Below are 26036 nucleotides of genomic sequence, written 5' to 3'. Positions count from 1 at the left end.
ATGTAAGGATGCTTTACACATTTATGACCTCATGCTCATGTTATGTTCCTAAGAGAACCTTATATACCATGTGAAAGAATCATAAAGATTTTTAGAAACTGTAACAGGTCTCATCCAGGAACCAGGAACTGTTAACTAGTTTCTCTGTGCACTCTTCATCTGGAAGACTTCATTTTCTGAAGTTTTGGAATACAAAGGAAGTTTGTTTGTGATATTTGGTAGAATCTTTATTTCTAGGACTGACACATCCAAATGACTCTATACTACAGGTTTTATGGAGAAGAATCACATTCAAATAGAAGGAAAGAAGCATATATTTAACTACACACATATGCAGATATTAGAAAATAATTTTGATAGGGTTACTAGGACTCTAGAGTAAATGTAGGTAGCCTTGATTGACTACTTAACTGCCTTAGTTTCCTTACTTTTGAAATAGGAAAGTCAGAGATAATTCTTGTTTTTTTTTTTTAATTGTAGAACTTACTTTAATGATTTCTGTGCTTTTCCTTATAAGAATAAAACAAGACAGCTAATCTTCAACGCTGAAAACCAGAGGATCAGACAAAAAGTACATTTATTTCACAAGCTCCAGGTGCAGATAGAGAAGTGAGTTCACAAAGCTCAAGGTACAACTTCAATGACCACCTGACACAAAAAGACAAAGGGGTGGATGGCAGAAGTGGGGCTCCTCAGTTTAAAAACACCGCAAGTAACTTGAAAATCTTTAGGCTATAATATTCTATGCACATCACGTAGGAAATGAGCCAATTTAGAAGATGCCAATAAAATTACTACAATCAAACAATCCTTCACAGAAAGAATAGTCCTGAACTGGTCAACCCCATACCAGAGCATGGTTTCAGTCACTCACTCAGCAGCTGATATATTCACTTTGTGATATTTTCATTTCAGGTAAATACTAAAAAATACTGTGTCTTAAACTAGAAGGCAAACATCATTGTCGAGAATTTTCTGAACTGTCCAGTGTATGCAAAAGGCAACGTCAACTTCAACCTCAGGTGGCATGAAGTGGTGAGTTGTATGTTAGTATTTCTTCCAGTTACTGAAACCTTTTGGTGAGGGTAGCAACATGGCCTTTAAAACCTCCTCATGAAAACTGTACTTAAATATATATATTCATCTATTCTCACATATACAGATCTTGAATGTAAAGTAGAAGAATTCTCGTCTGGAAGATAGTTAAAGGTCGTTAACATTCTTATCACTTAGCAGCCAAGTCACATGGTTTTTTCTGCTCCCCAGTTGCAGTTGAGGAAGGTGTAGAGCTGGGTATTCACTCAGACTTTTTCCCAAGCTTCTTCATCTTTTCAAGGTAGGTATGATACTGGGGATCTGTCCCAAAGACTCTGTCTCACCATGTGAAGGTGGAGATGTAATTCCCAATGAAGTTCATGTGGTGGAAATCGTGGTGCTGAGCATCCGTATAAACGGAGATGGAGTTCAATGGGTTGAGAGGAATATCATAACTGCTGTGTACATCAATGGTTTCTAGCAAATGCATGGTTACCCATGCCCAGACAAGGATTATGTGGTCACACAAAAGCACAATTCCAATGAAAAAAAATCCAGCCCCAAGAATTAGGGTTTCTACAGGTTGTGCATATTCTTCTCCAATTCCAAATGGAGGCTGAAACTCGTGATGGATTTTATGAATGTATTTATAAATCCTCTTATGGTGAAGAAGTCTATGCAGGAAATAATGCCAGCTATCCTCAATGGCTGCACAGCCCAGACATCTTGCCAAAGTTAAATACCATCTTGTCATTCTTTCCTAATCATTAGGAATATTGAAAAACTCGGTAAAATAGTATGTTCCACAAATCAGAGGCAATTGGATAAAAAAAAAAAATTAGATAGAATTTCTTTCAAACACTTCCACTGACCTTTGAAGGTTTCTGGTTTATCCTTTTGAATCTTGTATTTTCTCATGTAAGGTATAAACTGGAAGAGAAATCCAGGTAAAGAGAACAAGAAATAGATGGATTCGTGAACTATCAGGGAGCCCCAGGTTGCGATCTGGAACTTTGTATAGTTATCCAACATGTAGACCCAGGCATTCTTAATGGGTTCCTGCAGAGGATTCTCAGGTAGGAGTGAATCCACATACTCCACAGCCAGGGATGCGGAGCTGAATATGCCAGTACTTTTGTTTGTGGCCATTTTAAAATCTCTGTGAGGAGCTCTCTATTCCTGGTGTCCTTCGATTGACAGTCATCTCAGCGCATACCAGAGATAATTTCTATTCTATAAAGTCATTATAGAAATTAATTGAGTTGTGGAATATGGAAAAATAATTAGATACATTGAACTTATCATTTAATGTTAAAAAAACCTGACTAGATATACCAGCATGTCTTCATTGGGTTTGAATTGTAATGTATATATAATATGTATGAGTAATGTATACACATACACACATAGAATGCATGTATGTATGTATGTATGTGTGCATGCATGTGTTTTAATTGTCTTCTAGTTTACTTTATATTATTTTATTTGTTTATTGTATATGTATTTCTTTGTTTATTTATTTTGAGACAAGGTCTTACTACGTGTTTCTGATTGGCCTGGAACTCACTATGTTGGGCAGACTGGCTCCAATTCAAAGATATCCACCCACCTCTGTCTTCTGAGTACTAGGATTAAAGGTGTGTGCTGCCACACACACACAGCTTCACTGCACACCAGCAGGCCACCAATTGAGGAAGTATTACAATGCCCAAGATACGGGGCACATCTCATTCAAACCACCATATTGTATTAGATCTTGTTTGTTTGTTTGTTTGTTGTTGTTGCAAAATACTTGAAGCAACTTCAGGGGAAGAGTCAACTTTGGTTCATAGCTTTAGTAGTTTTGATTTTGGTTTGTAGTTCCTGACTCCCATTGGTTTTGGATCCACAGTGAAGTGAAATACCATGGTGATGGTATCCTTGCCAGAGGTTATTCACCACATGGTGAACAGGAGGCAGAGAAGGAAAGGGACTATGCGTGACCTGGTTAGTTTTTATTGTCAACTGGATACAAACTAGAGTTATCCAGGCAGAGAGACCCTCAAAAGAAAAAAAATGCCTGGATCAGATTGACCTGTAGGCATGTCTGTGAGACATTGTCTTGATCAGTGATTGATATTAAAGGGTCCAGTCCATTGTTGGCAGGACCACTTCTAGGCAGGTAGCCCTGGGACGTATAAGAAGGCTAGAAAGTCCCAGAGACCTGGGATGTGAGAGGCTACCAGGACTCAATGGGGATGCTATTAGCTGAAATGCCCAACAGTGGGGAGATGGACCCAGAAGAGACCACCTCTAGTAGACAGACATGGCCCCCAGTTGAAGCAGGGGGCCATTTACCCATATTCAAAACTTTTAACACAGAGTTGTTCCTGTCTAAAGGAAATGCAGGCACAAAGATGGAGCAGAGACAGAAAGAAAGCTCACCCAGTGACTGGCCCGACCTGGCATCCATCCCATTCCGGACACTATTACTGAGTCCATATTGTGCTTGCAGACAGGAGCCTGACATGGCTGTCCTCTGAGAGGTTCTACCAGCAACTGACTGAAACAAACATAGATACTTAAAGCCAACCATTGGATTGAATATTGAAGAGTTAGAGAAAGGATTGAAGGAACTGAAGGGATTGCAACCCCATAGGAAGAACAACTGTTGTCAACTAACCTGGACCCCTCAGAGTTTCCAGAGACTAAGCCAAAAACTAAGGAGCATACCTGGGCTGGTTCATGGCCCCAGGCACAAACACGTGTAGCAGAAGACTACCTTGTGTGGCCTAAGTGGGAGAGGATGTGCTTAATCCTGTGGAAATTTTATGTCCCAGGGAAGAGGAATGCTAGTGGGGTGTGGTAAGTATGGGTGGAGCACCCTCTCAGGAGGGGGTGGGAAGGTTAAGGGGTGAAGAACTTGGAGAAGGGGGACTGGGAAGTGGGAAAACTTTTGGAATATAAAATAAATAAATAAATAGATAAATAAATAAATAAATAAATAAAATAATTTAATAAAAAAAAAAGGCCAGGTGAGCATAGGCTTGTGTTCTCTCTGTGACTTTTGCACTAATTCCTCTTTAAGTTTCTGTTCTGATGTTGAGTGGTGGTATTACACTAAGGAGGCAGAGGCAGGCATATCTCTATGAGTTTGAGGCCAGGCCTGGTCTACAGAGCAAGCTCCAGGACAACCAGGGATACATGAAGAAACACCTGTCTCAAGGAAAACTTAAAAAAAATATGTTTCTGCTCTAATTTCCCTCAATAATGGATTATTACTAGGAAGTAAAAGCTAAACAAGCTCTTTGCTTCTTAAATTGTTTTGGTAAGAGTGTTTTTCTTCTTGTTCTTGTTCTTCTTTTTTTGTTTTGTTTTGTTTTTGGAGACAGGGTTTCTCTGTATAGCCCTGGCTGTCCTGGAACTCACTCTGTAGACCAGGCTGGCCTCGAGCCTCTGCCTCCCAAGTGCTGGGATTAAAGTCGTACTTGTTCTTCTTGTTCTTCTTCTTCTCCTCCTCCTCCTCCTCCTCCTCCTCCTCCTCCTCCTCCTCCTCCTTCTATCAGCAATAGAAACTAAGCTAGAACAGATTAAGAACACCGGCTAACTTTCAACAGTATTCCCCAGTGTCAATTAGGTCCTATTTCCTAAATTTCTGCCCAAATGAGATCCATACCAGTTGTAGATAAAAAATTTAACAGATGAGCCTATGGAACACTTCAAATTCAAAAGGCACTTTCTGGCTCATGGCCATCTCATAAAAATGCAAGACTTTCCAAAATATTAGTGAGTTTTTCGATATTTATTTTATTTTTATGTCTGCATGTGTACTGCACGCATGCCTAGTGCCCACTGAGGTCAGTTGAGGACATGGAATCCCCTGAACCTAAAGTTAGGATGGCTGTGACTTGCTATGTGGGCGCTGGGAACTGAATTCAGGCTCTCTGCACCAGCAACTGTTTCTTCAGCCCCAATCTTTAGTGGTTTTAATAATATTCAGAAGTCCAAGTTTAGAGTTTCTTTTCATACCCAAACTAACCTTTTAGATGCAACCTCCTGAAAAATTAAAAGAAATTTATATATTAAAAATCCAAGGAATGAGTAGTCTCACTCAATAGGACAATAGGAAGAAGGGATTCTACCAGAGAAAAGCTGAGACCCCATAGATACAACGCTAGGTCTTGTAGCTCTATGTCTGGAGTCTGACCTCTTTGTGGGCTAGCTGTAATGCTGTGTTCTCTCAGTGAGTGTTTCATTTTTCTAATACCGTAGGATCTCTATGTTACCATAGAGACTTCATCCTCACATCTTCACACATTGTACCTTTAGGGACTGCCTGCAGGGTCTCTGACACTGTCACATATTCCCTGATGTCACAGACTCTCTTTAGATTCTGGGTGAAGTCTCCATTACTCCTTAATTATTGAATTCTGGATGCCTGCAAAACTATCATTCTATGAACAGTGCCAGAGACTACTGCAAATCTGAATGGTATTTGGAATTCTTGGATAATGGCCTTGGATGTGGGTTACTGCAAGGTAACCATTCATTTTACCTTTTATTCATGGTAAAATGAATCTTGGAGAAACAAGTTCCTAGGTGGTCCTGTGTAAGCATGATAAGCCCGAGAGGTGACTCAGACATGCTCTTTTCTCAAAGAAGAGCCTTTCAAATGAGTTTACACTCTTATTCCCCTTCAGTTTATAATGTGTGGGGACTTGCCATTTCCTAAAATGCCTTTGAGGAACCCTTTCTGTTGTGCCAATGCAAAGTATTTTGGGTTGCCTCTTCCTCCTCCTCCTCCTCCTCCTCCTCCTCCTCCTCCTCCTCCTCTTCCTCCTCCTCTTCCTCTCCCTCCTTCTTCCCCTCCCTCCTCTTCCTCCTCCTCTTCCTCTCCCTCCTTCTTCCCCTCCCTCCTCTTCCTCCTCCTCCTCCTCCTTTTCTTTTCTGAGACAGGGTTTCTTTGTGTAGATTTGGATGTCCTGGAATTCACTCTGTAGACCCAGCTGTCTTTGAACTCACAAAGATTTTCCTGCCTATGCCTCTTGAGTGCTGGGATTAAAGGCATACTCCACCACTGCCAGGTTTTTGGGCTTCTTTTTAATGTCTAATCTCCTCAAACATTATGATTTCCTTAGTCTCAGGTTCACATTAAATTTTCCGATTAAACTGCAAGTTTTTTTGTTCTACTTTTTTTTCCCCTCCCAAGTCTCCCTGTCCTTTATAGCAATAGGGGTTGATTCTAGGTTGTATCAAGTTGTCAACAAATACACCTGGCTAAAAGCAGGTAGTGATAATCATGTCATATCCTGAATCCTGAACTGCATTGAACTTGGTTCTGGCAGATCAGTTAGACAATCACCTTTCACTCAGCCTCAGTACCAAGTCTCAGGACATAGGTAAAGTGTAGACAAGTTCTTTGGCAGAATCTAAGAGGGGTATCCTCCAGTCCAATCCCACTGGAGTTCTTGTTTCCACCTGGAACTTCGTGGTCACAGTCTTTGCTGCCAGCCTTCTAATTGGTATTCTGGTCTGCTAAGCTCCCACCTGAATCACCCGTTCAGCTCGATTCATAGCTCCATTTTAGGCTTTTCTCCATCCAACACCCAGTTCCCTCCACAAATATGTTCCAAAGGCTTACTGAGCAACGGTCAGGTTTAATCATAACAATGGTCATATCGACAGTAACAACTTTCTATTAGTGTTTTCAACATTGCAATATCTTTTAGAGATAACTTCAGGAGAGGAAGAAAAATGTTGGCTCATAATTTCAGAGCTTTCATTTTATAGCCCTTGGCTCTGTTTCTGAGCAAAGGGCTCACAGAGGCAGGGGCATGCCCCAGAGGCTGTTTGTATGCAAATGAGAGCAGAGAAAAGAGGAAAGAGTGGGGAAGAGGTAAACATTTTCAAACATACTCCTCTTTGTGATGTATTTTCTCCAGCTACATTCCATCTCCTCTGTCTCCAAATTGACGCCTCTAGCTGGGAAGCAAGTTTTTAACACATGAGTCTGGAGGACTTATCTAGATTCAAACTGTGAAAGTTATTGTTAATAAGAATGTGCCGTACTTATGAAAGTAACTAAAATGGAGAGTAGATTTTTTAAAAATTATTTTTATTGGATATTTTATTTACATTTCAGATGTTCTCCCCTTACCCCATTTCCCCCTCCCTCCCAGGAATACCTTATCCCATACCCCCTCTTCCTGCTTTTTTGAGGATGTGCCCCCACCTATTCCCCCACTGCCACCTCCCAACCCTCGAGTTCCCCCACACACTGCTTCCAGCCTTCATGGGACCAAGGATCTATACCTGACAGGACCATCCTCCCTTGCATATATAGGTGGAGGATGGGTCCCTCCTTAAGTGCTCCCAGGCTGGTGGTTTAGACCCCGGGGGCTCGGGTTGGTTGGTATTGTTGTTCTCCTCATGAGATCACAAATCCTTTCAGCTCCTTCAGTTTTCACTCTAACTCCTCCATTGGGAATCCCATGATCAGTTTAATGGTTAGCTGTGAGCATCTGCCTCTGAATGTGTCAGACTCTTGCAGACCTCTAAGGAGACAGCTATGTCAGGCTCCTGTCAGCAGAGAGTAGATTTTTAAATCTACTATCTCTTTACAAAAATTGATGAGTACATGAGGTAGTGCATATTATAATTAGATTAATTTAGCCATCCCAGAATGCACATATGTTTCTAGCTTGTGGTACATGATAAATACATACTTAAGGAGTTAACAACAGATAACAACAGATACTCTGGTACCCCTGAAATAGGAATAAGTATCCGTGGTTTATACGTGCTCATGGATGATTGTATTTTGTTGGTTTTCTTTCTTGTTTCCTTATTGATGTAATTTCTGATTGTTATCAGTTTCTTCTTGTCCTTTTTTTTTTTTCCAAGATGGGGTTTCTTTGTGTAGCCCTGGCAGTCCTGGAACTCACTCTGTAGATCAGGCTTGCCTCAAACTCAGATATCTGGCTGTTTCTGCCTCCCAAGTGCTGGGATTAAAGGTGTGCACCATCACTGTCCAGGACCTTTTTGTCAACTGAAGAATAGATACAGAAAACGTGATTCATTTACACAATGGAATACTATTCAGGTATTAAAAATGAGGACACCATGTGTTTTGCAGGCAAACAGATGGTACTAGAAAATATCATCCTGAATGAGGTACCCCAGACCCAAAAGGACATACATGGTATGTATTTACTGATTAGAAGATATTAGTCAAAACATATGGAATACCCATAATACAATTCACAGATTGTAGGGAGCTCAACAAGCCCAAGTGTGGATACTTCAATCCCACTTAGAAGAAGGAACAAAATAGTCATGGGTGACAGAGGGAGTGAGGGACCTGGATGAGAGGGGTAGAGAGAAAAGGAGGACAGGATCAAGTATCGGGGAGGCAGGAGAGAAGCCCAGTGGGGTCAGGAGAATAAATGAAAATATGCAAGTGTAGGGGTGGAGTGGAGGGGGAAATCTTTAGAAAGTTCCAGAGACCCAGTGGGTAAGAGACTCTCAGGACTCAATGGGGGTGACCTTAGCCAAAATGCCCCACAGTGAAGAGATGGAGCCTGAAAAGACCATCTTCAGTAGATAGACATGTCTCCCAGTGGAGAAATGGGGTCACCAACCCACTTTCAATTTAATACAGACTTGTTCCTATCTAAAAGAAATACAGGGACAAAAATGGAGCAGAAACAGAAGGAAAGGCTATCCAGAGACTGGCCCAACTTGGGTTCCATTCCATGTGCAGGCATCAAACCTGGACACTATTACTGATGGTATGTTGGGCTTGCAGATAGGAGCCTAGTATGGCTGTTCTCTGAGAGGCTCTACCAGCAGCTGACTGATAGATGCAGATACTTACAGCCAACCATTAGATTGAGGTCAGGAACCCCTATGGAAGAGTAAGTGATGATTGAAAGAGCTGAAGGGGATTGCAACACCATAGGAAGAACAATAGTATCAACTTACTTGGACTCCAGGGAACTCCCAGAGACTAAACCACCAACCAAAGAGCATTCATGGGCTGGCTTGAGGCCCCCTGTACATATGGAGCAGAAGACTGCCTTGTCTGGCCTCAGTGGGAGAAGATGTACCTAATTTTGTAGAGACTTGCTGCCTCATCCCGGGGCGGGGGGGGGATGAGGTGGGGAGTGGGAGAGTGGGTGGTTGGGTGTTGGGAGCAGGGTGTGGGGCATCCCCTCTGAGAGGCAAAAGGAAGGCAGATAGCATGAAGAACTCTTGGAGGGGTGACCAGGAAAGGAGGAAACATTTGGAATGCAAATAAAACAATTAATTAAAAAATTATTTATATTTAATAATACATTATATTTAATTCAAAATTATGAAATATATTAAACATGCAGTGAATGTATGACAATGATATATCTTACATTGTTTATACTAAGTCTTTGAGATCTGATATATTTTTTACTTTAACTAGCAGATATTTAGATATTTAATTTAATTAAAAGTTAAACACTAAAGGTTTCTTTTTTCAGATTTTCTTCCCCATTTGGATTTTATAAAATTTATAGCTGAATAAATAGTAGTTATTTCATACATATTTAAGTTTTCTAGTAATTGAAATGAGTATCAGTTTTTATGTTGAAGTTGATTGAAGTTAAATTAAAAATACAGCTCCATATCTCACTGACCACATTTCAAGTGGTTGGTAGCCACGAAGATGGCTATGTAGACTTTACTGGACAGAACTTCCATAGACGCTTATTGTCCTAGTTAGGGTTTCTGTTGCTGTGATGAAACACCATGATCAAAAAGCAACTTGGAGAAGAAGGGAATTATTTGTCTTACATTTCTATATCACTGCTTATCAGCAAGAGAACTCAAGACAGAAACTCAAACAGGCCAGGAACCTGGAGGCAGGAGCTGATGCAGAGGCCATGGAGGGGTGATGCTTACTGGCTTGCAGATGATGCCTTCCTTATAGAATTCAGGACCACCGGCCCAAGCATGACACCATCCACAGTGGGCTGCTGCCGCTCCTCAATCATTAATAAGAAAATACCCTACAGGCTTGTCCACAGCCAAATCTTATGGAGGCATTTTTTTTAACTAAGATTTGTTCCTTTCAGATGACTTTAGATTGTATAAAACTATCAAGCATACTTATGGAACACCTCTGTGAAGGGCCTCAGAGTAGAGATAGCTCTGGGTAGCATGGTGATTACCAGGGGCTGTCTAGACATTTTCCACTGAAGAATGGAGCCACTGAGGGGAGTGTGTTTTCCTTTTCTTATAAAATGACTTTATAGCAAAAAGTATGATTTTTGTGGTTGTTTGTTAGTTTCCAAGATATGTGATGCTGTTGAGAGTCTAACTTCTCTGTAAATGAGCTATTATTTTTATATTTTATTTTTGTACATGTGCAGGAGTGCACAATCGATGTGAGAAAACACCTTCAATTTAAGTGTAGCTTTGATTGTACGGCCTGATAATTCCTGAGGCTCATTTGATATTTTTGCTACAATGTATGCATTTGCTGGTTAGCTTTCTGTCCATCGCACTGTTTGCTTCAGATTTCTATTTCATCTCATCTCTCCAGATAAGCTAGCCTTTTTTTTTCTTCATTATTTTCTGCTATTGAGTCCAATGTTCCACAGAAAAGTTGATTTGTTAATTAGTTTAATCGCCTCTTCTCATAATGGCGGGGTAAGATTGGTGAGGAAGCTTGTTATCAATCCGAGCTACTGGTAAGCAGTAATTACAGATAATGACACTTTTGTCTTGCGGCATTCTGAAGATTGTCTTGAGCTCCTCACTGAATTAGCAAATAGACTGTCAGTTGAATTCTCCCCTGGTTTCTTCTCCAACTTGTCCTCTCCTTGAGCCCCAGTGAAACAAAATTGCAGCTTGTTAGGTGGAAGCTCATTTGAAGTCTCAATTTTCTTGAGTATTCAGCTCGTCCACAAAGTACCAGGTGCTCAGCTGTGGCCGTGGCACTCTCCTTTGGCTTCAGATTCTACTCAACTGGCATCCTACAAGTTTTTGATTTTTCCTTTGCTTGGAGAGGCATCGGTTGTCTTGACAGCAGCGCTAAGGCTTTGCCCTTGTACTTTGATACACATTGTGGTACAATCTAATAATTAAAGTCATTTGTCAAGAAACAGGGCATTCACACTTTCCTCTGAAGAGATCGTAACAAACAGCAGATTTCACATGGACAGAAGCCAGGACAGCGACCATCACTTTAAAAAGATGCTTGGAATGCTGAGCCCAGAGGAGTTTAGAATCTAAGTTGTTTTTCTTTTTTATATCTGGTTTTCAAGTAGAGAAAAATTTCACTCCCTGGAAGAGGGGTGATGTTCTGCAACATCTGGTGATGACTTTGGTTGGATAACTGGGACGGGAAGGTGCTACTAGCCTTTTAGAGGTCAGGATTCTGCTAAATAGCCTGTAGCCAGCAGAAAAGTCCTTCACAGTATGGAATTCTCTTGATTGACAATACAGTGCCTATTTGATTCCTGCTCCCAATAGTCAATATTATACAATAGTCCAGGAAGTGATTTGTTTTTTTGGAATCTTGGAACTATCTGCAAGGAAGATGGATTTTTCTATGTTCTGCTATGAGGACTTCTTATGAACAAACAGTAAAGAATAATAAAAATCTTATCCTTATAATTATCTTTGAAACTTTGATTTTTTTTTAAATTTAGAAAATATGCTAAACACTGACACGGTTCAGTTATGAACAATTTTTTACCAGGGAAATGACAAAATCGATGATTATACATTTTGACTAAAGTCTGTTTGAATGTTTAACCTGGTAAGGCTAGGATCCCTTCTGGATCTGACACTAATGTCAAACCTTGACATCAATTCCAGTCCTATTGACAGCAACTTGGAGGGAGTCATGCAGACATTCTCACCAAAGTAAAGTGCTTGTTTGAACAGACTCCGTTTTTTAAGGATCTGTTGGATTAAGGTGATGGTAACCTTGGAACCAATGGGTGCCATCTTTTCTGAATATTAGTGACACAAATACCAGTCTATTCTGGGTCCTTACATCCTGGCACGGAGGAGGGATGACATCTTAACTTCTTTAAGTATCTCCAGAGTTAATAAGAGAACAGTGATATCTTTACAAGCTGGATACTCGCACACCTTTAATCCCAGCACTTGGGAGGCAGAGGCAGGTGGATTTCTGAGTTTGAGGCTAGCCTGGTCTACAGAGTGAGTTCCAGGACAGCCAGGGCTACACAGACAAACCCTGTCTCGAAAAACTAAAAAAAAAAAAAAAAAAAAATAAACAAGCTGGATACTTTGATTCACTATTCTTCATGAGAGATGGGAAATTTTCATTCTCCTGCAGAAAAAATTTCTGGCTAAGGCTCTAGGGCTTAGCCTACAATACATGAGTGTCGTGTTTTCTCGATTAGAAATTATCTTAGATGTCTGAAGGTTTTTTTTTTTTAATAATTGGAATTTCTAGTTCAATACTTTTGGAGTTGGTTTTGGGACTTAGTTTTGCAGCACCTCACCCTACGGCTCCCTCTTCTTCATGAATTGTTCCCTGCTTGGTTCCATCCATTGCTTTCTTCATAGCTGCCTCTAGAACAGCACAGAGTATCTGCTCTGTGCCCAGCACACAGCATTGACTTTCAGATCCTCACTCTAGAATGTCCTGTGCAAACTTAACTCACACTCAGCCTTTCAGGACACCCTTTCCTATTGTTCCATATTAAGCCAGCTGTTTTTTCAAAGTCTTTATTAATTTCTTGTGAGTTTCACATTGTGCATACTAGATACACTCATCTTCTCATCCCCTCATAGCCACCCTTTGCTCTTGCAACCACCCTCTGCCAAATGAACCCACAGACAAACACACATACACACACATACACACACACACCCCCCACCACCACCCCACCAATAACAACAACAACAACAAAGCATAGAAAGCCATCACATCATGGAATTTGTGGTCTGTCATAGTGTGCCCCACAGTATAGCTCCCTGTCCACACATCTTCACTTGCAATTGTTCTTTGCAATGAGTCATTGGTCTGGTTTGAGATCTCTGGCTTCTGTGACACCATCAAGATTGGATCCTCACTGGGATTCCTCCTGGTTTTCCTGTTGTTGTCCTGTGTCATGAGGATTGTCCAGATTTGGAACAGCAGGACTGACCCTTTCACACGTCCCAACCATTCACAGATGATATAGAATTTGGGGTGGGCTAAGTCAGTGCCCTGGATCTGGCCTGGGTGGTATCTGAGCTTCTCAGTGTGCTGGATCTTCCTGATCTGTACCACCAGGGTTCTAAGGCACTGCTCCTGCTAGGCCACCCAGTGCGGCCATCAGCAGGAGGCAGGGAGCTCTCCTCCTCTCATGCCCTCAGGGCCAGCTCACCCACATTCATGCTTCCAAAGCCAGCTCCACTGTGCTGCCCAGTCAAGGTGTGGGGGTCATTCTCCCAAGTGCTGCAGCCTATGAGGGGCTGGGCCTGCTCTCCCACTCTCATATTCCAGGGTTGGGTCACCGGTGCCATCAGGACCAGCTCTACTATGTTGTACACGTAAGGTGTAGGGTCCTGCTCTCCTGGAGTGTTACAACTAATAAGGGGGCAGGGCCAGCTTACCCACTCTCATGACCCCTGGGGTCAGTTCTTCTGACTGCCTCCAGTACAATGGGGTGGAGGGCATCCCCCTCCCTCAGGCCATTTCTTGGCAGAGGAATGGCAGGGCCAGCTCTCTTTTGCTCATTCCCTTGGGGCCAGCTCACCTGGAACCCCTCCACAAGGGTCAGCACTGCTATGCTGTCCAGGTGAAGTGCCGGGCCTGCTCTTTCGAGTGCTGCAGCTGATGAGGGGCACAGCCAGGTCTCCCAAGTTTAGGACACTCTGGGCAGCTTTCTGGATGGCTGGAGTCAGCTTTCCCAACTCTCCTACTCTCAGGACCAGCTCACCCACACCCTGCCACCAGGGCCAGCTCGTGTGAGGTACAGGGCCCGAGTGCTGCAGCTGTTGAGAGGTGGTCAGCTCTCCAGAGTACCACAGCCAGTGAGAGGTAGGGCTAGCTCTGCAGAGTCCCTGGACATCCATGTGGTCCCCGTGGCTGCCATGGCTAAGGATATCCCCATGTTCTCTAGTGCCACAGACATCAACACTGACACCTGCTGCTGTATAGCCACAGACCTAGACATGGCCCTCAGCGGCAGCTTGGGCTGGGACCTCACAGTGGCCCCAAGTGGCAAGGCTGGCCACTTCTGACAGTCTACTCTTCTCCACCCTTGAGACTGCTCAAGCTGCCCCGCCTCTCTCTCTCTTCCATTTGTCCACCAGATTTTTGCATATTGTGCTTGCTCCTGCTGCAGGCTGGTCACATGGCTGACAGACCCCCTGGGTGACATCCTCCATCCATGCTGTGTGATGTCGCAGCAAATGTGTGCCTGCAGCCTGGCCTGTTCTGTGAGGTGGAGGTAATGTCTGTGAGTGTCTTTTCCCACCAGCACCACATGGCGTCTTCCTCCTCCTGTACTACCTCAATTTGATTTTATTTTTGTGAGTTGTAGGTATAAAATAGCTTTGGCCACCAAGCCAGGCATCAAGCTAGGATGAACAAAGGACTGCTGTCTGCTCTGCCCCTGACTGATATAAGAACACCACCGCCAACAAAGTGTTTCTTCGCCCAGTGTCAGGGGGAGGGAGGCAGCTGTTTTTTTTCTCACCTTCTTTCCCCCTCCCATTTTCACTTGAGTTATGGAATATGTGAACATAGCAATGTTTTTTTTTTTTTTTTATAAGACTAGCTGTTCCAGCAGGAGATAAATGCCTTTCCATTATAATTTTTGTTTGTGTAAAACTGCATCTTTTTTATTTTGTATTCTTTTAATTTTAGAACAAAATAAAGCAAACAAGAACCCCATACACAATACTTAACCCTGCTATCCTGTGAGAGACTATTTTCCTGCCTTAAGGAACAAAGACAGGATAGACAAGATCCTCTAGACTTGAGCAGAGGGCCAGAGTCCTCTGTGGTCAGGGCCAGTCAAGGCTACTGGGAAGCCACAGGGAACACAGAGGGCACAGGCATCCCAGGAGGTCTCTAATCCACTTCTTCCATGCAAGAAGCATCCTCATCATCCCAAAGTCAGGAGATCTCATCAGGAACAGCAACTCTGGGCTCCTCTGCTGTCACCTCATCTTCGGCAATGCCTAGGCATAGTTTGATCATGTGGTAGATGCAGTCAGAGTGGGTGTGGGAATCCTCAGGTGAGAAACCAGAAGAGAGCAGAACAGTCTCAGGTAGCAAAACCACCAGGTCAAACAACAGCTTTGTCATACTTGTCTGCCTCAGCCTTCTGCTTCAGGGTCTCCACTATGCGGTGGTCAGGTTTGATCTCTAGGTGCTCTGTGGACATCATATAGCCCATTGTAAAGATGTCTCATAGTGCCTTAGGCCTTCAGATCTGCTTTGTGTTGGATGTCCAGCCATATGTGCTTGTCACAGTGCAGCAAGGTAAAGACAAGCCTAGAACACATTGTCACCTTTTCAGCCTTCTTGTCTAAGATCTCTTTTATAAGCTTGCAGAGATTCTCAAACTTTGCCTTGCTTGATTCCATTTTCTTCTTCTCTTCTTCATCCTCTGGTAGCCCTAAGCCCTTTGACCAGGCTCTTTCCATCAAATTCCTTGATGTACTGTACACAGTATTCATCAATAGGCTCAGTCACATTCACCACCACAAAGCCCTGCTTCCACACACACTCCACAAAGGCAGATTTATTCACTTGCAGTTTGCTCTCACCAGTAATATGGTAGATGGATGTCTATGTCTTCATTCAAGACACATACTCTGACAGGAAAGTCATCTCATCTCTAGGTGTGATAGTGGAGCTCAGAGAGGCACTGGTGGTTAGTGGAATCTTCATGGATTCTAAGCTTTAAAATCTTGGAGAATGCCTCATAAAATTTCTTGCAGTTCTCTTTGGCTTCAGCCAAATTCAGAGAAGAACTCAAGACATCTTTCCACAATGATTTGGTCATGACTTTCAGGATCTTTTTCTGCTGGAGCATATCTTGCAAGATGTTGAGGGGCAGGTTTTTGGAGTCAACTACACCACAGATAAAGTTGAAATACTCAGCTATTGGCTCATCATAGTTGTTTATGATGAACACAAAATGGACATATAGTTTGATGTTGTTCTTCTTGTTCTTGAAAAGATCAGAGGGATCTTGTTAAGGAATGAGGAACAATTCCCCGAGTTCCAAGTGACCTTCTACAGGGAAGTGCTTGACTGCTGATTGACCTTCCCTATCATTGATGATCTTATAGATGGGGATCTTATAGAATTCACTATATTCCTCTTGAGTGATGTCATCAGGGTTTCTGGTTCAAATAGGCTCAGTTTTATTCAGCTTCTCCCGACCAATGTATTTGTCCTTAATCTTCTTTGTTTTCTTTTCTTATCTTTGCCACTGTCATCTTCCTTGTCTGATACCACACCTTCAATCTTAGGCTTCTCCTCATCATCCTTATCTTCTTTCTCGCCTTTCTTTTCCTCTGCTTTGTCATCACTGATCTTCTTTCATTCCTTCTCCAAGTAGAGGGTGATAGGATAGTCTATAAACTGTGAGTATTTTTTCATGACAACCTTGGCCATCCTCTGTAACTGCCGTTTCTTTTGTAACGGCCGTCAGGTTCTGTTACTTTGTAAAGGCCGGCCGGTTCTGCTGCTCCGGTCGGCAGGTCAGGGTCTAGCAAGAGAGAGTGGGGACAGAGGAAGGGGAAAAAAGGGGCGAGAGACGCAAAAGATAGATACAAGCCAGAGTCCGGTGGAGTCTCTTCAAGTCTTCTTTATTCTCCTCTCTTCTTACTATATTCTCACTCCTTCAGTCTCCTGACACCTCTCACTTTCTCTCTCCTTCCTCTACTTCCTACTACTTACTACCTCCTACTTTCTACCTCTACCTCCTCGACTCCTCTACTCCTCTACTCCTCTACTGCTCTACTCTCCTATAGAAGGGAAATCCTGGGTATTTATACCCTTTACCACGTGACTTGCCCTCGTGGACAATCTCAACTGAAGCCACTACGTCACGTGCCTTGTAGCCATGGATACCAGGAGCACCTGGCAGCTGGGGGCACTAAACAGTGTAACAAGATGTTTATCAGAGTGCGCTCAGCTATTGCAGGCTGTTGAAACAAGTCTCTTGTCAGGGTATATGGCTCGAGATGGCTGTAAAGATGATAGCCACTTTCGGCTAAGAGTCGGCTCCCAACAATCCTCTCCTTTAAGTAGTCTGCTTGGTCTTCTTTGAGGTGAAGAATCGATCACTTTGGTACCGCAGCCAATGTGCTCATGATGGTCTGTACAGATGGTGAAGGATCCATCAGCAGAAGACTCCCAGGCATACCGCTCATTCATTATTGTGCTTTGTGCTCATAACCACTCTCTCTGACACTAGATAGACTGAATAGAATCCAACACCAAACTGCCAGTCATGGAGATGCCTGTACCAGCCTGGAGAGCCTCAATGAATGCCTTCATGCCAGATTTAGCAGTGGCTCCCAACTTATATATGAGGTTGGTCCTGGTCATGGCAATGCCTGTGTCCACCAAAGTCAGTGTGTGCTCCTGCTCTTGTAGCAAATCTTGTTCAAGGCATCAGAAGCATTAGAGATCAACTCCCAAAGGAAAATTTCCTTGTTTCAATAGAAAGTATTGATGATGAGGGATGTGAGCTGATCAATTTCTGTCTGAAAGGCAAAGATGAGCTAGTGAGTTCCAGGGATCTTCCTGTGAACTCTTGGCCTCCTGAGGACTGCTGACAGGAATGCATCCTATGCTTGGCTTTTTACAAGGTGCAGAAGATCTGAACTCTTCTCCCTCTCCACCATGCACTTCCTTAGGCATCTTGACAGGAAAACCAACTAGTAGTACAGAACAGTGTCAGCCTGGACCACATCTGATTCACATGCCAAGCCTACACTGTGAAGGGGTGATTCAAGAGAGGTCTCTATTGTAATTTTTATGGTTTCTGTATTTATTCTTCAAGAAGAACTTCTTCATCTTTTTGGAGTTAATGATGACTAGTTTATTTATTACTCAGTGTATTCTGTAACTTCTTGCCTAGCTAATTATACTCTAAGTTTTCTAGACCATACAGTTGCTTTAGTCTTTTTATATCAACCCTTGCAATGTTAAATGTTTTGATATTTCCCTGTATTGAGCAGGCAATAGGTGATTAATAAACAGAAGGACAATGGATAGAGGTGACTTGATCAGTATTACATGTCAGCGATTCCACAGAGCAAGGTTTCCTGCCAGGTTAATATATGCCAGATGCTTTTAAATTGATCTATTCCCTTGTATAAGTAATGCTGGTGAGTTTCATGCTTCTGTTCTATTTTGCATTCTCTCTATCTCTCTCCATGTCTCTCTTCCTCTTTCCTTCCCTCTCTCCCCTTATTCTCTCTCAATCTCAAAATGTTAGTGATGTACATTTATATGTATGTGACTATGGGTGCCTGTGCATAGAAGCAAGGGGTTGATACTGGTGTCTTTCTTTATACTATTCTGCATTACTTATTTAATTTGAAATGATTTTGTCAGCATATATTAATTGTATGTAATCACTTTTACTATGCTATTTTGATACATGTACATAATATGTTTGGTCACTCCCACTTTACTCTCTCACTCTTCTCTTACTCCTGCTGTCTTCCCAACTAGTTCCATTTCTATCTTTAGCCTTTCTTTTTCTTCCTTCTGCAACTAAATGAGTTTCACTAGAGTTGTTTACTTGAGTGTGAGTGAGACTTTACCTACAGGAACTTGGGTGCCTTACCAGTGTGGCACTGAAGAAAATATCTCTCCCCCCATTATCGAGTGTTAATTGTACAAACCCTCAGGGACAGGTGCTGCTGCAAGAGCCCCTCCCACTTCCTTGGCAAGGTCGACACAGGGTGATAGGGTCTCTCAGTGAACATGGAGTTCACTGATTTGGAAAGACTAGATGGCTAGTGAGCTCCAGGAATCCTCCCTTTCCAAGGATCTGCCAGTCAACCCTTGGCCTCCTCAGGACTGTTGACAGGAATGCATCCTATACTTGACTCTTTACAAGGTGCAGAAGATCTGAACTCAGTTCCTCATGCTTGAGTAGTAGGTACTTTTTCTACTGAGCTATTTCCACAGCCCTTCATTGTCTTCCAAGAGCTGAATGGGATAGAAGAGATTGAGTTAACAAGGCTTAGGAAGAAAGGAAGAATAGCTATGAATCTTTCAAAAGAATTACTGAGGTGTAACAACAGCCCCTTCCCTATTTCTTTGTAAGAAATAAGTAGTAATTTCAAAACGTTAGTAGGTATTCTGTTGTCTTTCTCCATTTAATGTGGCCATAGTTAGAGCCACTGACACCATTCACTGTTATGCTGATTCTTCACACCTGAGCCCACTCATGAGGAAGAAGGATGCTATGCAAACTTGTGTACGTTAGAATAATGCTACCTTTTCTGGATTTGGACACAGCAGCTATTTTGCTGAACATTATTGTTCCAGAGTCAGCTTTTGCTTATCTTTCCATAAACTTGGTGTCCTAGGCACATTTAAGTACGAGTATTGCTTCTTAGGTGAAGTTCTTTCCTATTTGGAGTTTGGTCAGGTTTTCAAATGTGTGGTATGGTTTCTCTTGCAGGCATATAATTCAGTCCTTAACTATTGCTTGATAACAAGAACCTTATACATTTCCGTGTCCTCTAGAAATCACTGATCCTTTATACTTGGGAGATTCCCTTGAATTACTTGAGTCCTTTGTGAAAGAAGAGTCAATGGAGGTATCAGATATTTCTAGTTCTTTTGTACCACATGTAGATTCTAGATTGCCTCTGCTTCTCTGACTTGGACATGGAATTGTCATTGGCCTGACCAGTAGCTAAGTTAATTTCTGTGAGTATGTAGGTGGTCAAGTAGGTTTTGAGGTAAACTAGTGACCTTTTAAAAAAAATTTATTAGTATTTATACGAGTACATTGTAGCTGTTTTCATACACACACCAGAAGAGTGTATCAGCTCCCATTACAGATGGTTGTGAGCCACCATGTGGTTGTTGGGAATTGTACTCAGGACCTTTGGAAGAGCAGTCAGTGCTCTTAACCACCTGTGATCTTTTCCTGGCTCAAAACATACAGTACATAGTGCTTTGCTTGAATTGTGTTTTACACACTTACTTTGGGTGACATGAGAAGCCTATGTAATTTGCCAGAGGAATAGAAATTGAATTAGCTCAAATTGTTCATAATTTCATGAGATGTTTAAAAGATGTTGGGATAAACTTGATGTTTGTGTTACTTCCAAATCCGTATGCTGAAATCCTGACTTTCAGCATTTAGAAAGGAGTTTGGGGGACTAATTTAGGTAAAAGAGGGGTAAGTTTTTGTTTTTCTTTCTTAAGACAGGGTTTCACTATGTAGTCCTCAGGCACACACTGTAGATGGGACTGACCTCAGACTCAAAGAGACTCATCTGCTTTTGTTTCTCAAGTGCTGAAGTTAAAGATGGTATCCACCTGGGCCTGGGAAGCTCTAATTCTACAGGGGATCTTTGAGGACTTCTCCATCCTCCTCCCAACATGAGATGGAATGAGAAGTCGGCAGTCTGCAGGATGGAAAGGGTCTTCAGAACTGGCTGACTGGACACTTTTAACCTCTCATCTTTCAGACCTGTGAGAAGTATCCTTGTTGATCATAAGCCAAATAGTCTATGCACTTTGTTAGAGAAGTCCAAATGGACCAGGATGGAGATCATGTCCAAAATGTTTCTGTGGCCAAGTACTTTTGTGACCAAACAATTAAACATAGTTAATCACTGTTCTTAACTCAAAAGTACTTACCAAGAGGAAGGGTAGAGTAACAGTATTTTTAAAAATATTTATTTATTCTTGACTCAGAGGCCATTTGTTTCAGAGACATCTCCAACTGGTTAACAAAGACTGGTGACCTTAACCACACCTACTTGAGTTTAGACTCAGTCTCTCTCTCTCTCTCTCTCTCTCTCTCTCTCTCTCTCTCTCTCTCTCTGTATTGCTCTGGCTGTCCTGGAACTCTCTCTGTACACCAGGCAGGCCTCAACTCAGAAATCCACTTGCTTTGTCTCCAGAGTACTAGAATTAAAGGTATATGCCACCACTGCCTGGCTAGACTAATTTTTTTAAACGTTTATTTATTTTATTTACATGAGTACACTGTAGCTGACTTCAGACCCCAGAAGAGGGCATCGGATCCCATTACAGAATGTTGTAAGCCACCATGTGGTTGTTGAGGATTGAACTCAGGACCACTGGCAGTGCCCTTAACTGCTGAGCCATCTCTGCAGCTCAACTATTTCTTTAAAGAACAATAAAGTTGAGCTTTAATGGTTAATATTTAAGAATTTGCTGTCTTAAAGACAATAAGCCAGCACTTTGATTTGCTTGTTTGCTTTGGCCTTAGTATAATTTCTCAAGACTCCTCTACAAATTATACCAGATCTATTCACTCCAGACAGCCGAGAACTTTGGCTTTCACTCTCCCATATTTTGTCACAATTTTGTGCCTCCAAATAACTTTAGTTGGAAGGTTTTGTCACACTATTTCTAGCATATGGACTAGTACCCTTGGGTTAGCTTCCTATCATGCATTCTGCTTTATCCTCAATGGTGATGATCAAGGACCACATTTACCAGGATGCAGTTAGTTGTGTTTGAATACACTACTTGCCAAGACCAGAGGTCTTCATGGGGAAGTGGCATGAAAAATCATTATGTTCAAGTTCTGGTGTAAAAATAAAAGAGCTAAATATGGCCAACACTAACAACAATGCCTCCATTCTCCATCCCCCCCCAGAGAGTGGAAGTCCCCCCACCCGCCGTGTATCCCCCTAACCTGACACATCAAGTCATATGATGACATTTTATTATGATGTTTCTTTAGTTTTTGTTTAGATGACCTGTGTATTAGTGAACATAGGTATTGAAATTACCCACTATTATTGATTTGGATTTAATATGTGTCTTAAATTCTAGTAGTATGCTTTTTATGAAATTAGGGGCTCCAGAGTTTGCTGCATATTTGTTTAGGATTGTAATGTCTTCTTGGTTAATTGTTCCTTTGACTGAAATGAAATGTCCTTATTTGTTTCTTCTTGTTAGTTTTAGTCTGAAGTCTATTTTGTTAGTCTATTTGCTGCTATTAGGATAGTAGTACCTGTTTGCTTCCTGGTCTCATTTGCTTAGAATAGTTTATTTCCATCTTTACCCTTTAGGTTGGTGCTTAACTTTAAAGTTAAGATGAATTTCTTGTAGTAAACAGAAAGATGGATTTTGTTTTTTAATCCATTTTCCTAATCTGTGTCTTTTAATTCAGCAGTTAAACCGATTACTACTTTAAGTTATTAAAAATGTGTTACTTTTAATTATTTTTATGTTTTTTTGCTATTTGAATACTCAGTCTTATTTTGTGTTTCAGTGATTAGAACTTCTTTTGTTTTCTATGTAGAATATCTTGTCTATGTTTATCCCTCCTTCCTCCTCAGTTTGAAATATTGCTTCTAGTATTCTTAATAGGTGTGATTTGATGAATGTGAATTATTTGGTCCTGTGTACTGTGGAAAGTTTTTCCTTCTCATTCAAATATAGTAGACAGTTTTGCTGGGTACAATAGTATAGGTTGGCATCTCTCTTGGAGTTTCTACCACTGTGAGAAAACACAATGACCAAAATCAAGTTGAGGAGGAAAGAGTTTATTTCAGTGCAGTTCCACAGCATGGTCTACCACTGAGGAAAATCAGAGCAGGGACTCAAACGGCAGGAATCTTGGGGCAGGAGCTTTTGCAGAGGCCATGAAAGAATGCAGCTTACTAGATTGCTCTCCATGGCTCAGCCTGCTTTCTTATGTCTCTCAGGACCATGAGCGGAGGGATGAGCTGGACCCTCCCACATTAAGCATCAGTCAAGAGAATGTACCTCATGCCAGCCTTGTGGAGAGGATATGTTCTCAACTGGATTCCCCTCTTCCTTTGTCTCATGTCAAGTTAATATAAAAGCTAGGCAGCATGGCAAAGTCCCTTAAAATGTGGCATATATTGCTCCAGAGTCTTCTGGCTTTTGATATTTCTATTGCTAAACCTAGTATTATTCTAACAGAATTTTCTGTCTTTTCATGATGTCTCTAAATTTCTAAATGTTTTTCCTTTATGTTTGCACTGGTAAAAATGTTTCATATTCTTTGCTTGTTTGGTCTAGTTCCTTGACTGTACACTTAATTCTTGATAGTTCATCTTTTATTTGACCCAGTCTACTCATAAGAGTTTCCTCATTGATTGTTTGTTTCTTTGTTCTCTTTCTTTCTTTTTTGTTTTGTTTTGTTTCATTTTTTATTAAGACATGGTTTTTCTGTGTAGCCCTGGCTGTCCTGGAACTTGTTCTGTAGACTAGGCTGGCCTCTAACTTCTAGAGATCCAGAGGCCTCAGCTCCACTGAGTGCTGGTATTAAGGGTATGCACTGCCTCTGCCTGGCTTCCCCTGAGTTCTATAATGAGTTTTGAACCCAATTCTATCTTCATTTCAGTTTGAGTTAGTTTTATCCAATATTTCTGTCTCCTTCTGGATTGTCTTCTTTATGTTTATATTTTCTTGGTAGACATTCAGGCATTTATTGCTATTCTTTTTAAGTTTATTGAGCTGTTTGTACAAGTCTTTAAAAAAAAGAATTATTTTATTTTATATGTATGGATGTTTTGCCTGTATGTATGCTTTTTACCATGTATATACATAAGGAGCCCAGAAGAAAGCATTGGTTCCCCTGTAACTTGTGTTACAGTGGTACCTAATGAAGGACTGAGGGTTGGGTACGGTGCAGGCAAGTAAGGGTCCAAAAATTCAGCAGGTTGAGTCTCCTCCCCAGATGTAGGTGCTGGGTTACTATCTACTGGGTATGGTGCAGGTGGGCTAGAATCCAGGTGACTCACTAGAATGGACCAACACATATAATATACAACAAGGGTCAAGTCTGGATGTTGGGATCCATACAGGTATAGCAACTGAGTATTGTACTTGATATTGCAAATCACAAGACATGAAACCAAGGCCTGTGTGCAACTAGGACCAAACCTTGGAGAAAGGGAGAGGCTGGAAAAATATGCTGGGCCAGCTCACATGATCTGGCTTAGAAATCTTCTTTCTCTTTCCTTAGTGCTCTGATTGTAGGGATGTGCTACCATGCCTAATCAAAAAATATTATCACATATTCAATTGCACAAAAATAATAGATTTCATTTTTTCATTTTCATGTGTATGTGTAATATGATTTTATGTACATTATGTTTTTTGAAAGCCCTGTTTTATTTTTATTTTCCCTTTTGCTTAATTGGCCAGTTGGGTAGATGAATTTTTTTTAATTAAAGATATTTATTTTGTATGTATATGAATACTTTGCCTGCATGGCTATCTGTGCATCATGTATATGTCTGGTAGAACATATACCAGAAATGTATAAGTACATTTACATATTGTGGAAGTTAGAAGAGGGCTTGGGAGCTATTAAGGCTTGAGTTACAGATTGTTGTGAGCCACCATGTGAGTGTTGGGAATCAAACCTGGTGCCTATGGAATAGTAGCCAGTACTCTTAATTGCTGAGCCATCTCTCCAGCCTGCTTAATTTTATTTTATATTTTATTTATTTATTTATTTATTTATTTATTTATTTATTTATTTATTGGTTTTTCAAGGCAGAGTTTCTCTATGTAGTCTGTCTGTCCTGGAACTTACTCTGTAGAGTGGGCTAGTCTTAAATTCAGTGATCCACCTGCTGCTCCCTCCCCAGTGCTGGGATTAAAAGCATGGACCACCATGCCCAGCTCTTTATTTCAATTATGTGTAGTGAATATGTACATGTGTGTGCCCAATGAAGTCAGAGACATCTGATCTCCTGGAGCTGGACAGTTGTGAGCTTCTTAACATGAGTGCTGGAACTTGAACCCGAGTCCTCTGCCAGAGCGGTGTGCACTATTAATGAGCAACCGTACCATCTCTCCACTCCCTTCATTGTGCTATGAGTTGCTGTACTGAGGACTGCCCCAGTCTGTTTTTGAAAAGATTTTTCTCATTTTATTATTTTAATGTGTAAGGTAAAATCACTGCAGCTATTTCTCTTAAATATATATTTCTTTCCAAATATTTACTTTTAGAGTCAATTTTGAATTTCATATCATTTACTGCCTACAAAACCACATTATTTTGGTTGTTGGGTTAAAAGATAGTATTGTATTTCATTAAATTGTGAAAACTTTTTCAATTGAGTGGCATGAATGGAACTAGCTTGAAAAAGACTTTAGAATTAATGACGCTCACCAGAATGGTACTGACTGGCGGGAAGGTTACCTGTCACATTTACAGTGTGCACATCCATATACGTGGGCTGGAAGAGACAGGAAAAGGTGGGAAGTTTTTCTTATAATTAAACATACGCTAGTAACAGACTGAAATGCATTTGCTTCTCAGTTTACAACAGTGGACCACCAAAAGAAGGGGGCAACTCCTGGGAATGTTTGTCTTTGACAACAGTGAGTAGGAAGGTAGTGAATCTCACTTCTTCCATGACAAAAAACGTGACTCAAATTCATATTTCTAAAAATACTCAAGATTTTGTTACACAAAGCCTTCTTAAATTCTTTTGCAAACTTCCCTGAAAGAGACCATTACCCCTTAGATGTCTGCTGAGAACTGGTTTATGATGATAACCACATAGGAATAGGTTCCTGCTTTAATCAGATTGTTTTCCTTCTGTCTTCTGCCTCCATGGCTCCTCCACCACTTCCCACCCTCCCTTTGTCTTCCTGCATACTTCATGGCAGCCGCTCTCTCTTCATGCTCCTGCCTCAACCCCAACCTCAACAGAATACAGCTGTGTACTATGCCCCCCCCCCTTGAGATACATTTCAGAGGTTAGATAAAAGGCTTAAAGTGCACATTGTTCATATGCCATTTAAAACAATGCCATATTTCTTAAAGAAAAAT

The 26036-nt window shown here is 41.4% G+C and overlaps 1 non-coding gene and 2 pseudogenes across 1 annotated transcript; all 3 read right to left on the bottom strand.

Annotated features, from left to right (window-relative positions):
- Positions 1-1375: 1375 nt before the first annotated feature.
- Positions 1376-1789, bottom strand: LOC114631209 (annotated as a pseudogene).
- A 12756-nt stretch (positions 1790-14545) lies between these two features.
- Positions 14546-14689, bottom strand: LOC114632801. The gene has a single exon (XR_003713133.1). It is a non-coding gene; the product is annotated as a small nucleolar RNA SNORA48 (small nucleolar RNA).
- A 402-nt stretch (positions 14690-15091) lies between these two features.
- LOC114632080 lies at positions 15092-17751 on the bottom strand (annotated as a pseudogene).
- Positions 17752-26036: the final 8285 nt, after the last annotated feature.

This window comes from Grammomys surdaster, unplaced genomic scaffold, assembly GCF_004785775.1.
Source record: "Grammomys surdaster isolate TR1022 unplaced genomic scaffold, NIH_TR_1.0 97, whole genome shotgun sequence".
In the NCBI taxonomy this organism is placed as follows: domain Eukaryota; kingdom Metazoa; phylum Chordata; class Mammalia; order Rodentia; family Muridae; genus Grammomys; species Grammomys surdaster.
The sequence above is the reverse complement of the archived record's forward strand: the minus strand, read 5'-3'. Positions and strand labels throughout refer to the sequence as shown.